The sequence below is a fragment of the Erinaceus europaeus genome, chromosome 15 (genome assembly GCF_950295315.1).
Source record: "Erinaceus europaeus chromosome 15, mEriEur2.1, whole genome shotgun sequence".
In the NCBI taxonomy this organism is placed as follows: domain Eukaryota; kingdom Metazoa; phylum Chordata; class Mammalia; order Eulipotyphla; family Erinaceidae; genus Erinaceus; species Erinaceus europaeus.
In genome coordinates this window covers 67,694,526-67,710,862 of record NC_080176.1, presented here as the reverse complement: position 1 = coordinate 67,710,862, position 16,337 = coordinate 67,694,526, and the positions used below count along the sequence as shown (strand labels likewise).

Here is a 16,337-nt window from a genome sequence, read left to right as displayed (position 1 = left end):
ACAGTTGTAGAGACATTTTCTTGAATTACACCATCTGATATATGGACTGAAAAGAAAGTAGGAAAAGGGACATGTCTTCATAGTCAGAGGTATATTTTCCCCCATCCTAAGGGATGTGGGATAAAAGTGTATATGTGGAGAAAATAAAATATCTTTTTCAGGACAGCTTTAAGCCTTGAGAATTGAGTAACTACAGTTCTAACTGAGGCATAAATTTTTCAGAGTAGACAAAAAGAATCACAAAAGCTTAGTCTATAGTTATGGATAGAGGCAGGTAATCAAAATGTCTTATTTGTAATTTTGGACTTCATTTTGGGAGTTATTAAGGAATTCTGAACAAAAAATTTCAATTGGACTTATTGTAAATATTAATTTATTCATTAATCTGCATCACTAGAGTTATGGCTAGAACTCTATACCTACACAACTACACTCCCCTGTGGCCATTTATTTTCTTTTCCTCTCTTTTTGATAGAGGGTGACAGAAACAGACAAAGAGAGGGATGAATCCTTGCAGTACTGCTCCACTGCTCATGAAGTTTCACACCTGCAGGTAAGGACTGAGGGCTTGAACTCATGCATTCAAACATGGTAATGTGTGCATGCACACTCACTCTATCAGCTGTGCCACCCCTTGACTCTGGACATAATTTTTGAAGATTACTCTGACTGCTATGTAGATAATAGATACTGAGATATGTTTGAAGTTAGAATGAAAGCAAGGATAGAAACATAATAATATTTATATGAAAGGAAATACATCTTATATTTGGAAACCAGGCTTAACACCACTACAGAGGTTTGCACATTAGAACTAGAACATTTATTTACCAGAGAATAAAGAGTGCTGAGTAGAGCACCTAAGTAGTGAAATCTTTCTCTCTGTTTGGGGCTTCATGTTCCTTTGTTCTATTTTAGTATTTATGTCAGTGACACACCTCCATCTTCCTATATTTCAGACTCCACAAGGAAATGACAGGGGTCCTTCTACTGTGTTCCAAGACCGGTACTTGGCCTGTTAGTACCGGTCTTGGAAAGGCCAATTGCCTACAACAGCTACAAGTGGACTGGCTTTCTATAGAGCATCAGCACCTACTATGAGAGCTAAACCACCTTCTCTGAATCTTCTTTATAGAAGTAATGTGATAACCCAGAAGTGCTCGACTGCTCTTTACTTTGGTGACCCCAAATACCAAGAAGTACTGGCAAGAAGTGCCTGCTGTGGCCTTTTCCTGGCATTGATAACCACTGTACAGTGTACTCTTCCATAACTTGTGCCAGTTAGGTAGCAGTGGAAATGTAAGAAAAAGAATCTAATTGTACCATGTGAGACATAACCAAAAGTACCTGTTGAATGGTTTAAGAACGAGGCTGGATTTCAAGTAAAATATATATATTTATTTGCCTCCAGTCACAAGGGTTTGATGCCTATACCAGGAATCTATCGTTTCTGGTGGCCATTTTTCCCTTTTTTATTATTATTATTTCCATTTTATTCAATAGGATTGAGAGAAATTGATGGAGATGGAGAGAAAGAGAGATACCTGCAGAACCTGCTTTACTGCATGTGGTGTCACATCTACAGGTGGGGAACAGGGACTTGATCCCAGGTTCTTGCACTAAATACTATGTGAGCTTAACCAGATGCGCCACTGCCCAGCCCCTTAAATACTCAAATAAAATATTTCGACTGTGACATAAAGAATTTTTCTTGTGTTAAGTTAGCAGATGTAGTGTGGTATGGAAGGAAAAGAAAAGAAAAGTAAAATAAACATGAATAAGAGATCATGTATGTCTTGAAAGATATAGTAGATCACACTTCCTGAATCTCAGGATTAACACTTTAGAAAAGATGACCTTTGAAGTTATTCCCATTCATAAAATTATATAACACTGTGATTTTTTTATACTTAATTACTCTAATATATATATCCAGACCTTCTATTCATTCATCAACACTTCACAAAACTAATAGACACACTAGACGCTATTCATCATTGGAGATACAAAAGCAAATAAAACATTTCCCAGTAATGCCCAGAGGCCAACTATCAGAAAATGCAGCGCTCATCAATGTTTATCATGGAGACACACAAAACTGGGATATAGAGATAAGCTTAGAGATTTATCATGAAAGAGAAGAGCCAATGAGATATACTGAGTGTTGGAAAAACTGATCACCTCAGATTAATTGGAACAGCTCAGTTCTTTGCTTATATTCACAAGTAAACTACTTTGTAATTTATTTTTTGTTGTTGTTATTTTTTTATAAAAAGTGATTAATATCATAAGTTTAAGATAATAAGATCTATTCTAATCTTGACTAGGTTTTGTGGAATCATATTGAATAAAATATTGGTGTCTTTGAAACAGATCCTTTTATGTAATTTATTATCCTTCTTGGCCTCCCCCTAGTGAGAGATGGACCCTGTCCAGAAACACTTGTTATTACAGTATCAGTGCCTGGTGCTACTTTTTCATTCACAAACATTTGCTAAGTACACAAATAAAATATTTCAACTTTCTATATCCAATATTTCAACTTTCTATATCCAAAGTATACTTTTCATTTTCTTTTCTTGTATCTCATTGTAATACTCCCATTGTCATTATTTGGGAATCAACTATCCAATGGTTTCGTTATCTTGTTTTATGCATCCTTTCTTCTGTTCAGATAATTTCATTTCTTTTTTAAATTTTTATAGTATTTTTAATATTTGTTTATATACTGGATAAATACAAAGAGAAAATGAGAGAGTAGGGAGAAGTAGAAAAAGATAGAGACAGAGAGACAATCACAGAATTATAAAGGACTTGAACATGGATTTTTACCTACTGTAATATGTGAACTCAACCAGGTGTGCTACCACCTGGCCCCTTATGGTTAATTTTGATTACTCCAAGAAACTGTTCTATATATTTTTAAGTATTCCCAGTGCATGTCTTACACAGTGAAGATATCAAATGGTGCCAGTGTTCCAAGTATGATTTCCATTAAGAGTGATTATTTAGGCAAAATAATAATTTGTTAAGGATGTTAGATATAGGGGGTCAGGCGGTAGCACATTGGATTAAGTGCACATGGTGCAAAGCTCAAGGACCAACATAAGGATCCTGGTTCGAGCCCCTGACTCCCCACCTGCAGGTGGGTCGCTTCACAAGCAGTGAAACAGGTCTGCAGGTATCTATCTTTCTCTTCCCATCTCTGTCTTCCCCTCCTCTCTCCATTTCTTTCTGTCCTATCCAACAATGACGAAATCAATAACAACAACAACAATAATAATAACCACAACAAAGATAAAACAACAAGGGCAATAAAAGGAAAAAAAAGGGAGTCGGGCTATAGCACAGCGGGTTAAGCGCAGGTGGCACAAAGCACAAGGACCGGATCCCGGTTCAAGCCCCCGGCTCCCCACATGCAGGGGAGTCACTTCACAAGCGGTGAAGCAGGTTGCAGGTGTCTATCTTTCTCTCCCCCTTTCTGTCTCCCTCTCCTCTCTCCATTTCTCTCTGTCCTATCCAACAACAACGACATCAATGATGACTACAACAATAAAACAGCAAGGGCATTTATTAAATAAATAATAAAAAATACTTTTAAAAAAAAGGAAAAAAAATAGCTTCCAGGAGCAGTGGATTTGTGGTAAAGGTGCCAAGTCTCAGCAATAACCCTGGAGGCATAAAAAAATGATGTTAGATATTATGTCTTTTAATAAATTAGACTCTACAGAGTTTTGCATTTTTGAAGCAGTTATCAAAAAGTGTTGTGTAACCAAATTATTTGTAAATTTTATTTGTAAAAGCAAATTGCAGCATAATTTGCATCTAAGTTATCGCTGATGATTTTGAAATGCAGGGCTTTATTATAAATACTTCTACATTGCTTATCAATTTTTATTTTATATTGATGACTTTGTTTTAATGTTTATATTATATTCCCCAAAATATGCTATAAGGATCTTGAAGGAAAGAATAATAGTCCACAAGCTTTTTCAAAACCTTTATATTCTCTTCCCATTTTTTGCAGTAGTATCTAGCTGGTCATTAGTTAGTGACTGATGGCTGAAAGACTGCCTTCCCCAGCTCCTGTATTATTTTTTATCAAAGCACATGTAAAGCTTAATAGATCTGAGATTTATCAATTAAAGTTGCAAAGGTGACTTAGAGGTTTTAAAAAGCAAGTCATTTCATTTTATAGAAAATTGTGCTAGTGCTAAATATACAAAAATAATATTTTACCCAATTTCCATTAATTTTTTATTTTTAAAAATATTTTAGAGGTTACTACATCTTTGTATATGTCTACATCTGATATACTGGTGTACGTGTATATAAATGCAGTTTAAAATATTCATACGTGTGTGTATGTATGTATTTATAGCATATAGAAATACATACATAGGGGTATGAATGTGTGTTTTTATATATGTATAGGCACAGTTAAAGAGACACATACTCTTCTCAATTTCATGTGAATTTATGGTGTAAACATTGATAGAGCCCTATGTAGCTGAGCTAGGGAGGCTAGAAAGAATTGCCAGGGGCAGAGCCAAGATGGTGACTTGGAAGCAGCTAGCTGCTGGCTCTGACAACAACTATTGGAAAGCATTGGATCCTGATCTTCAGCAGGATGGGGAACAAGGCTTTCTAAGTGTGACACCAAGGAGGTGACTATAACTCAATTTGGGCTGGAAAATAGAACAAAAAGAAAGGAAATTTTTTTATTATTTCTCCCCGCCCCCCATAACCAGAACCTGGGATAGGGAGACTCTGCTAGCAGGCTCCTGCTGACCTTTTTTCTTTACCAAGATTCCTGGCTCATCAGGGGTGCCATTCCAATCCTGTTCCTTTCTACCTTGGCTATTTTATTTTTCTCTGAGTAAGAGACTTAGGCTCAATTGGAGTGACAAATATCTGTCTGACCAAGCAAAGCCTCACTTCACCTGGGAAAGATTGCCTGGAAGTTTTTCTTTTCTTTTCTTTTTCAATCAGTTGTCTAGGCTCACTGTGCCTGAGCTAACTGGGAGCTATCACAGCTGCAGACCCACTGCTAGGGCTTTTTACTCTGTTCTAGTTTATTATTACTATTATATATACATGTATCCCTTTGCCCCCCCTCCCTCAGGTTGACCAAAATTAACTCTTAGTATATTTTCCATTGCTAGGTGACTGGAAGTCTTATCCATTGTGAGAGGAACTTGTCTCACTCTTTATACCTCCTCTATCCACTCTCCCTCCTGCTAGCTAATAAAAAAAAAAAAAAAAAAAAAAAAAAACTCTCCTTTCACTGCTGTTTTTTTTAATGTTTCTTTTCTTTTCTCTTTTCTCTCTTTTTTCCCATGCCTCCCTTTCTTCCTCCTTCCTCTGCTTTCTGAATTCATTGATACTCATTTGTGAATTATTTCAGGGAATAAATCAGACTCAGAGTGGACTCTCTTTGAGTGTGTCTCTGCTCTATTTCCTTTCTCCTCCTGTTAATCCTAGAATTTACAGTGGACAGTAGGTTTACATAATTATCTATTCCTGCTATCCCTTTTCTCCTTTCTCTTTCTTTTTCATTTGCATTTGGTTGCTATTTTTTCTTGGACTGGTTTTTCTTGGACTGGAGACATTGGTGGGCTAACTGCTATTGGTTAAACAGCTTCCATCCTTGCTTCAGTTACTATTGTAATTTCTGAGGGTGGTGACTGCATTTGTCATAAAGGTATTTAGTACAGCATGGCTTGTACTCAAAACACAACAACTGAGGAACAACAGAACATAAAAATAAAAAACACATTAATTTAAAAAATGGCTAGATCAAAAGCAAATAAAACTGCTACTGCAATGAATGAAGACAAAAGCCCAGAAGAAACTATAAATCAACCAGAAGTAACCATAGATAAGAAAAGTATGCAAGCAATAATAAACTTATTAATAACATAAATGAAAACAACTTTGGAGGAAAGGGTTAGGAGTATTAGGGAAACAACAGATGAGACCCTCGAAGAAAATATTAACTACCTTGAGGCAACTAGAGAAATGAAAGCTGAAATAGCTGAACTGAAGAAAGAAGTTGAGGGAAGGGAAAGCAGACTAACAGAAGCAGAAAACAGAATTAGCCAGATAGAGGATGAGCTAAACAAAACTAAGAAAGAGGTAAAAGAGCTCAAAAAGAGATTGAGAGACACTGAAAACAACAACAGAGACATATGGGATAATCTCAAAAGGAGTAACATTCGTATAATTGGCCTGCCAGAGGAATAAAGAGAGGAAGGGGAAGGAAACATTCTAGAGGAATTATAGAAGAAAACGTCCCAGACCTGAACAACAGAAAGGACATTAAGATTCAAGAGGCCCAGAGAATCCCAAACAAAATCAATCCAGACCTGAAGACACCAAGACACATCATAGTTACAATGAAAAGAAGTAAGGATAAAGAAAGGATTCTAAAGGCTGCAGAGAAAAACAAAAAATCACATAGAGGGGAAACCGATAAGACTATTAGCACACTTCTCCACTCAAACTCTAAAAGCCAGAAGAAAATGGCAAGATGTCTATTGAGCCCTGAATGAAAAAGGGTTTCAACCAAGGACAATATATCCTGCTAGACTTTCATTCAAACTAGATGGAGGGATCAAAACCTTCTTAGACGGACAATAGTTAAAGGAAGCAACCACTACAAAGTCTGCCCTGAAAGAGGTTCTAAAAGACCTCTTATAAACAAGAACATCACTATAATACTTGCAATATATCAGAAAAATTATTGAATAATGGCACTACAATACATTAAATCCATAATATTAGTAAATGTCAATGGCTTAAACTCACCCATCAAAAGTCACAGAGTGGAGGGATGGATCAGAAAGCATAACCCAACCATTTGCTGCTTGCAAGAATCCCATCTGACCCAACAAGATAAACACAGACTTAAAGTGAAAGGATGGAAAACTATCACACAGGCTAATGGACCACAAAAAAAAAAGGGCAGGAACAGACATTCTCATCTCTGACACAATAGATTCTAAATTAAATAAAGTAATAAAAGATAGTCAAGGTCATTACATAATGATTAGAGAGTCAATCAGCTAAGAAGACTTAACAATTATTAATATATATGCACCTAATGAGGGACCATCTAAATATATCAAACACCTACTCAAAGAACTCCAAAAATACAACAATAGTAATACAATAATAGTGGGAGACTTTAACACCCCACTCTCACACTTAGACAGATCAACAAACACAGAATCAACAAAGAAACAAGATAATTAAATGAAGAGATGGACAGACTAGACCTCTTGGACATTTTCAGAGTTCTTCATCCCAAAAAATTGAAATACACATTCTTTTCATATCCACACAACACATACTCAAGGATAGACCACATGTTAGGCCACAAAGACAGCAACAACAAATTCAAGAGCATTGAAATCATCCCAAGTTTCTTCTCAGACTACATTGAAGTAAAGCTAACATTTAATAATGAACAGAAAACTATTAAAAGACACAGAATTTGGAAACTAAACAACATACTGCTTAAGAACCACTGGGTCAGAGAGACACTCAAGCAAGAAATTAAAATGTTCCTGGAAACAAATGAAAATGAAGACACAAGCTACCAAAATATTTGGGACACAGCTAAAGCAGTTTTGAGAGGGAAACTCATAGACATACAATCGCATATGAACAACAAGAAAAAGCTCAAATAAACGACCTTACTGCACACCATAAGGACTTAGAGGAAGAGAAACAATGGAACCCTAAAGCAACCAGAAGGAGAGAAATCACTAAAATTAGAGCAGAAATAAACAACATCGAAAATAAGAGAACCATACAACAGATCAATGAAGCCAAATGTTGGTTCTTTGAAAAATTAAACAAAGTTTAATTTTTCAAAGAAATTTTGCATGCTCTATGTTATTACAATAGAATGACTATAGAAGCAGATCTGAGAATCTATCTGTCATCCAATAAATCAGACAATAAAGCAATTGAAAAAATGTAAAAAAAAAAAAAAAGAAAAAAGAAAAATTAAACAAGACTGACAAACCCCTAGCCAGACTCACTGAACAAGAAAGGGAGAAGACTCAAATTAATAGAATTGTAAACAATAGAAGAGATATCGTACTGATACCACAGAAATCCAGAGAATCATGCAAAACTTCTATGAAGAAATGTATGCCACCAAGCTAGAAAATCTGGAAGAAATGGAAGAATTCCTAGAAACATATGGCCTTCCAAAATTGAACCAAGAAGAACTACAAAAGCTAAATGCACCAATCACAGACAAAGCAATCAAAACCGTTACTAAGAATCTCCCCAACAACAAGTCCTGGACCAGATGACTTCACAAATGATTCTACAAAACCTTCAGGAAACAGTTAATACCCATACTTCTAAAGCTTTTCCATACCATAAAAGAAACAGGAACACTCCCTTCCACCTTCTATGAAGCCAACATCACCCTGATACCAAAAGCAGTCAATGACACAACAAAAAAGGAAAACTACAGATGAGTATCTCTGATAAACATAGATGCCAAAATATTAAACAAGATCTTGGCCAACCAGATATAGCAGTATATCAAAAAGATTGTTCATCACAACCAAGTGGGATTTATCCCAAGAATGCAAGTCTGGTTCAACATACATAAATCAATCAATGTCATTCACCACAACAATAAAAACAAAGTAAAAAACCACATGATTATCTTATTAGATGCAGAGAAAGCCTTTAACACAATCCAACACCAATTCATGCACAAAACTCTACAAAAAATGGAAATAAATGGGAAATTCCTCAAGATAGTGGAATCCATATATAGCAACCTACAGCCAATATCATACTCAATGGACAGAAGCTGAAAGCATTCCGCCTTAGATGGGGGACTAGATAGGGCTCTCCACTATCACCATTACTCTTCAACATAGTATTGGAAGTTCTTGCCATAGCAATCAGGCAAGAGAAAGAAAGCAAAGGAATACAGATTGGAAGGGAAGAAGTCAAACTCTCACTATTTGCAGATGATATGATAGTATACATAGAAAAACCTAAAGAATCCAGCAGAAAACTACTAGAAGTTATTAGGCAATACAGCAAGGTGTCAGGCTACAAAATCAATGTACAAAAATCAGTGACATTTCTCTATGCAGACACTAAAACTGAAAAAGAAGACATCCAGAAATCATTCCCATTAACTGTCGCAGCAAAATCAATCAAATACCTAGGAATAAAGCTGACCAAAGAAGTAAAACACCTGTATACTGAAAACTATGAGTCACTATTCAAGGAAATAGAAACTGATAGCAAAAAATGGAAAGAAACCCCATGCTCATGGATTAGAAGAATAAATATAATCAAAATGAATATTCTCCCCAGAGCCATATACAAGCTTAATGTGATACCCATCAAGGTTCCACCAAGTTTAAGAGAATAGAATATAAACTACAATCATTTATCTGGAACCAGAAAACACCTAGAATTGCCAAAACCATCTTGAGGAAAAGAAACAGAAATTGAGGCCATCATACTCCCAGATCTCAAACTATATTATAAGGCCATCATCATCAAAACAGCCTGGTACTGGAACAAAAATAGGCACACAGACCAGTGGAACAGAATTGAAAGCCCAGATCTAAACCTCTAAACCCCCACACCTATGGCATCTAATCTTTGATACTGAGGACCAGGGTATTAAATGGAAGAAGGAGGCTGTCTTCAATAAATGGTGCTGGGAAAACTGGGTTTAAACATGCAGAAGAATGAAACTGAACCACTTTATCTCGCCAGAAACAAAAATCAACTCCAAATGGATCAAGGGCCAGGATGTTAGACCAGAAACTATAAAATATTTAGAGGAAAACATTGGTAAAACACTTTCCCACCTAAACCTCAAGGGCATTTTTGATGGAACAAACCCAATTGCAAGGAACACTAAAGCAGAAACAAACCAATGGGACTACATCAAATTGAAAAGCTTCTTCACAACCAAAGGAACTATCACACAAACAAAGAGACCCCTCACAGAATGTGAGAAGATCTTCACATGCCATACATCAGACAAGAGACTAATAACCAAAATATACAAAGAGCTCAGCAAACTTAGCAACAAAAAAGCAAATGACCCCATCTAAAAATGGGCAGAAGATATGAACAAGACATTCACTTCAGAGGAGATCCAAAAGGCTAACAAACATATGAAAAACTGCTCCAGGTCACTGATTGTCAGAGAACATTGAGATACCACCTCACTCCTGTGAGAATGGCATACATCAAAAAGAACAGCAGCAACAAATGTTGGAGAGGCTTTGGGGACAGAAGACCCCTTCTGCACTGGTGGGAATGTAAATTGGTCCAGTCTCTCAGGAGAGCAGTCTGGAAAACTCTCACAAGGCTAGACATAGACCTTCCATATGACCCAGTAATTCCTCTCCTGGGGATATACCCCAACGATTCCATAATGCCCAATCAAAAACATATGTTGTACACCTATGAGTGTACAACAGATGAGTGGCTGAGAAAGCTGTGGTATATATACACAATGGAATACTATGCAATTATTAAGAACAATGAACCCACCTTATCTGATCCATCTTGGAGGGAGCTAGAAGGAATTATGTTAAGTGAGCTAAGTTAGAAAGACAAAGATGAGTATGGGATGATCCCACTCATCAACAGAAGTTGAGAAAGAAGAACAGAAAGGGAAACTAAAGTAGGATCTGATCAAATGGAGAGTAGGGCACCAAAGTAAAAACCCTGTGGTGAGGGGGAGGGTGGACATTTGGCTTCCTGGGGCAGTGGGAGAGCGGGTGGGGGGAGTGGGATGGGACACAGTCTTTTGGTGGTAGGAATGGTGTTTATGTACACTCCTATTAAAATGTAGTTATATAAACCACTATTTAATTAATATGAGGAGAAAAATTGATCATATGTCTCAAACTTTTTAAAACACAGAGTGTGTTTTTTTAATATATAGGCTAAATCTTTGATATGTTGACTCTCTCAAAAGTCTAGACCAGGTAGAACAGAAGCAACTGGTGGCACAGCTATATACAAGATACTGGGTACTGTACAGCAGACCCTAACAAAGGGACTTTCCAAAGTTAACCCAATTACCAAATAATGTGATGATAATAATAACTATCCATTGTCTGCTTGAACCCTAAGACAGCAGGAACCTCACATTTCCACTATAAAGCCTGTATTTCCCCCAGTCCTGGAACCTTAGGGTGGGGCCCACTTTCCTGAATGATTTTCTCAATTCATATCAAATAATATTGCATCTGCAAATTGTAACCTAATCAACGCAATGAGTGCCACCCCAGCATGCTTCACTTCAGACTGTGTCCAGAGACTTCAGTTGTGGAATGACAACCCTTCAGCTTCATCACTTGGGTGAAACCTTTCCTTTCATAGTATTCTCTAATTCCATTCCAGGTGTTCCACTCCCCAATAAAGTCCCCAAACCTAGATATAGACCAGGTCCCCTGAGATAGAGCATATCTTCACACGTGTCCATAAACCAGGGAAAAATATACACCTGAAAGCAGAAGTACACAAGAGTCTGCAGTAACTACCCCCCCCCCCAACACTTCATCTGCACTATTCCAGCTTGTAGGCCCATATTGTTCAATGATTTGTTTGGCTTTGTATGTTAACTCTCTTTTCAGCCACCAGGTTCCAGATGCCAGCAAGATGCAGACCAGACTTCCCTGGACTGAGGACCCCACCAATATGTCCTGGAGCTCCGCTTCCCTAGAGACCCACCTTACTGGGTAAAGGGAGAGGCAGACCGGTAGTATGGGTTGACCAGTTAATGCCCATGTTCAGCGGGGAAGCAATTACAGGGGCCAGACAGTCCACCTTCTGCAACACAGGACGACCCTGGGTCTATACTCCCAGAGGGATAGAGAATGGGAAAGCTATCAGGGGAGGGGATGGGATATGGAGATCAGGTGGGGGGAACTGTGTGGAGTTGTACCACTCCTATCCTACAGTTTTGTTAATGTCTCCTTTCTTAAATAAAAATAAATAATAAAAAATAAAAAAGAAAGAGAATCACCAAACATACATAAATCAGAAATGCAGGTTCCAACATGACTTACATGTCCCACAAGAAATGATGCTATTTCCTTTATCCAGCAGAGTGACTGGAGTTTTTCTAGTTTTTTGTTTGTTTCTGTTTTTGTTTTTTTCTGAGGTTTTTAAAGGTTTGTTTGCCTTGATTTTGGGAAAATACACAAAGTTTTCCACATGAAAGATTTTTCCACTGGATTCTATTTTTTCTTTCCAAGCAAATACTTGTCTAGTTGGAATCAATTTTCTTTCTTTCTTTCTTTCTTTCTTTCTTTCTTTCTTTCTTTCTTTCTTTCTTCCTTCCTTCCTTCCTTCCTTCCTTCCTTCCTTCCTTCCTTCCTTCCTTTCTTTCTTTCTTTCTTCCTTCAGGGTTACAAGTTTCTCCCGGTGCCTGTACTACAAATCCACTGCTCCTGGCAGCCATTTTTTTCCATTGTTGCATTGCTGTTGTTTTTGTTGCTACTGCTTTTGTTGTTTTTGGGTAGGATAGAGAGAAACTGAGAGAGGTGAGAAGATAGAGAGGGAGAGAGAGAGGGATACATAGACACCTGCAGACCTGCTCCACAGCTTGTGAAGGGATCCCTTGCAGGTGGGGAGCCTGGGACTTGAATTGCTATCCTAACACTGGTCCTTGTGACATTCATTTTTGAGGTCAACAATGTATAGATATAGATACAGATACGGATACGGATACGGATACGGATACAGATATAAATATATATAGATACAGATACAGATAATAGCCAGGCAGTGTTGCACCTGATTAAGCACACATACTACAATGCACAAGGACCTGGGTTCAGGCACCTGGTTCCATAATGCAGGGAGAAGTCTCACAAGTGGTGAAGCAGGTGTGCAGGTGTATCTCTGTCTCTTTCACTCTCTAACCCCCCCTCAATTTCTGTCTGTCTCTATCCAATAATAAATAAATTAAATTTAAAAAGTAAAGGACACAGATATAGATGATAGGTTTACTTTACATGTTTTTCTACAGAGACATCTAGTTATTTATTGAAACGAATGTAGTTAAATGAACAATGCAACCATACTATCATTGTGCTGTATTGTTCTAAATTCTTTATAAAGAATAAACAAAATTGACCAATCAGCAAAATAGCTATGGATAGTGTGATCCAGGCTGAAGTCTGACCACCATAGCATCGAAGGAAGCTGCTGTGCTATGATATCATTCCCTCTCTATGTCTCTTTTTCTTTATATCTGAAAAAGTCATTCCATAGTGGTAAAGCATGGGTAACAAAAACACAGTCTTAAATAACTTTAAAAAATAATTAACAGAAACATTTTTTCTAAGATATGTGAGTACCTGCCTATAAAACACATCTTCCACATTTGTTCCCTTTCACTATTTTTTTGAAGTTTTCAGAACTTAGATCTAAAAAATAAGCTGACTCCACCTGTATCATTTAAAGTGTTGTTGTCTTATAAATCATTTACTTGTCCATAATACGGATTTGTTAGATATGATTCAAACTCATCAGAAAAGATTCCTTATTATTCACACTAAGCTGAACTGCTAATTTTCAGAGATAAGTGCACCTGTGGAAAAAGAAATCATATCTTTAAATTATATTAGCCACTGTCGAGACCACATACTGTTTTGTCCTTGTTGTTAATACAGAAACCAGAGGGTGTAAATCTCTTCATCTTCCTGTCAGCACTTCTGGCCAGGGTGTTAATGGCCTGCAGCCAGGAAGTTGTATAGGCTTCCAGCCAATCAGCAATAAAACCATTTATTTAATGTTCGTTTTAAACAGGAAGGCTAAGTTGGGAAGGTAGGAGAGTTCAGTGCTAATGCACTTAGATGAAAACATATTTTAAATCTCCAATCAGAAAAGGGACAAATGAGTCAGCAAGCTAGCTCACTTGAAAAGGTGCCCACTTCGTCATTTATTTATCCAGATACTCAGCCAGTACTCACCCAGTTTCCACTACAATAAGGAGGGTGTGTTGCAGGGGTGGGGGATGGAAGGGGGAGCTTAATGCTGTGGTGTCTTCCCTCTCTCCATCTGTCTCCATTTATCTCTATCTGAAGACAGTCTGAAGCAATGAAATCAGTGAAGCCTCAGCAAAGATGAGAGAAAGAGAAGACAAATGACTATAATGCTTTATGATATAAACTGAGTGAATAGTATGTATTCATTAAGGAAACAGTCAATTTACAGATAAAAATATTTTATCAGCATCTTAATAGCTATCTTTTCAAAGGCTAAAATAAACTTCCCCTTCCTGCTTGGAAAAAGCATCACATGCAGGGCAGATGGTTTGGTCTAGTACAAAGATTGCAAATTATTTTATTATGAGACAAACTTGTTTAAAAAACAAATCACATTGGGAGTTGGGCGGTAGCACAGTGAGTTAAGCGCAAGTGGCGCAACGTGCAAGGACTGGTGTAAGGATCCCGGTTTGAGCCCCGGCTACCCACCTGCAGGGGAGTAACTTCACAAGCAGTGAAGCATGTCTGCAGGTGTCTATCTTTCTCTCCCTATCTCTGTCTTCCTCACCTCTCTCCATTTCTCTCTGTCGTATCCAACAATGATGGCATCAATAATAACAACAATAATAACTACAACAATAAAATAAGGGCAACAAAAGAGAATAAATAAATAAATAAATAAATAAATAAAATCACATTAATGACCAACAGATGTTAGATGTACTATATATTCAACATGGCTATGGAAATTCAATGTGTTGACATTTTTGGGAAGTGTTAAGAAGTTGAGATAAATAATTACCTGAAACATTTTGAAATGAATATTATATGGTATTATTACAGAGGTGGTACAACTCAAACCAATGAACCAGAAAGGAGACCTAGAGCCATGTGGAGGGCAAGGAGTTTACATTAAGGTGCAAGCTCAAGGGTCTTACCTGAATTTTAACAAGATAGGCTTGGTTGGCACAGGCTATTAATCGATTTCCTCAAGCAGGAATACATGGAGAAAGTTTAGAATACATGGAGAAAGCAAATTTTGATTCTACTGGCAGGAATAAGCATCAGAATGCAGAAGTGGAAGCCTGCCCTAAACTGTAATGGTCCCTCCTTGTTCATTCTTTGTCTGCTAATTTTTCTATTTCAGAATCCACGAGGAAGGTGCCATAAAAGCACGATTAGGGACTGGGAAATATCACAGCAGGGAAAGTATATGCCTTCACATACATGGGAACAGCAAAGGCAGCATCAAAGAAATGCTACAGAACAGTGCTTTGGTGTCTTCTCCTCCTCTTTCTTCTCCTTCGTCTTCTCCTCCCCCCTCTTCTTCCTCTTCTCTCTTCTTCCTCCTCCTCCTCTACTTCTTCTTCCTTTTCATCCCCTCCTCCTCCCTCTTCTTCCTCCTCCTCCACTACTACTACTGCTACTGCTACTACTACTACTACTACTACTACTTCTTCTCCTCCTCCTCCTCCTCCTTCTTTAACCTCTCTCATTCCTTCTGTCTCTCTAAGAAAAAACAAAAAACTTTGCTGTGTTGTGTTGTCCTGTGCTGTGCTGTGCTGTGCTATGCTGCGCTGTGCTCTGCTGTGCTGTGCTCTGCTGTCTGTGCTGTGCTGTGCTATGCCAGGGAGACAAGTTTTATGTCATCGCACATGTCCTGTACATTGGTACTTGGGTACATTCCTTGGTACCTCATTTTTCTAAGTATGACTAATTACATAGCAGTGAGAACAATATATTCAAAGACTAGTGAGGGAGGAAATAATCATTGTAGATTATTTCTTTAAAAATATTATAAGCAATATCTAAAAATAAAAGCTTACATGACTAGTGTTTTCAAATTTTAATTGCATAGTCCTAAACTTAGAGCATCTTTGTCTTTTGCAAGAACTGCAGTTAAAGTGAAATAAATGGAGAAAATTCCATACAAAGCATTAAGCAACTAAGGCTTGGAAATATATGCCTAGCTCTTCATTCTTACAAACATGTACTTGGACTAGTTATCTTAAAAACTATTAATGATTATTTTCTAAAATGTTAGAAGAGATGCAAAAATGCAAAGATACGTAAGCCATTGTTAATGAGGTCTAAAATTTGTAGGGTAAGGACAGGATGTAGATAAAAGAAAACAAAGCCTTCACTGAAAAGTAAACTCAGAGTCAAGTTTGCAGTATCTGTAGCTATCTGACTGACTTGAAACTTTGCCTTTCATTTAGCATAGGCATGCTCTCACACACATTTACCAAATCAATCCAGCCTGTTCAGGCTGCATCAAAATAGCCTTGGAGAAAGCCTGAACGAGTCATCTTAAAACAGTAA

General features: G+C 37.4%; 1 protein-coding gene across 1 annotated transcript in view; it reads right to left on the bottom strand.

Annotated features, from left to right (window-relative positions):
• Positions 1 to 16,337, bottom strand: part of DCC (DCC netrin 1 receptor) — a 1,300,159-nt gene that overhangs the window by 740,277 nt on the left and 543,545 nt on the right. The window lies entirely within an intron of this gene.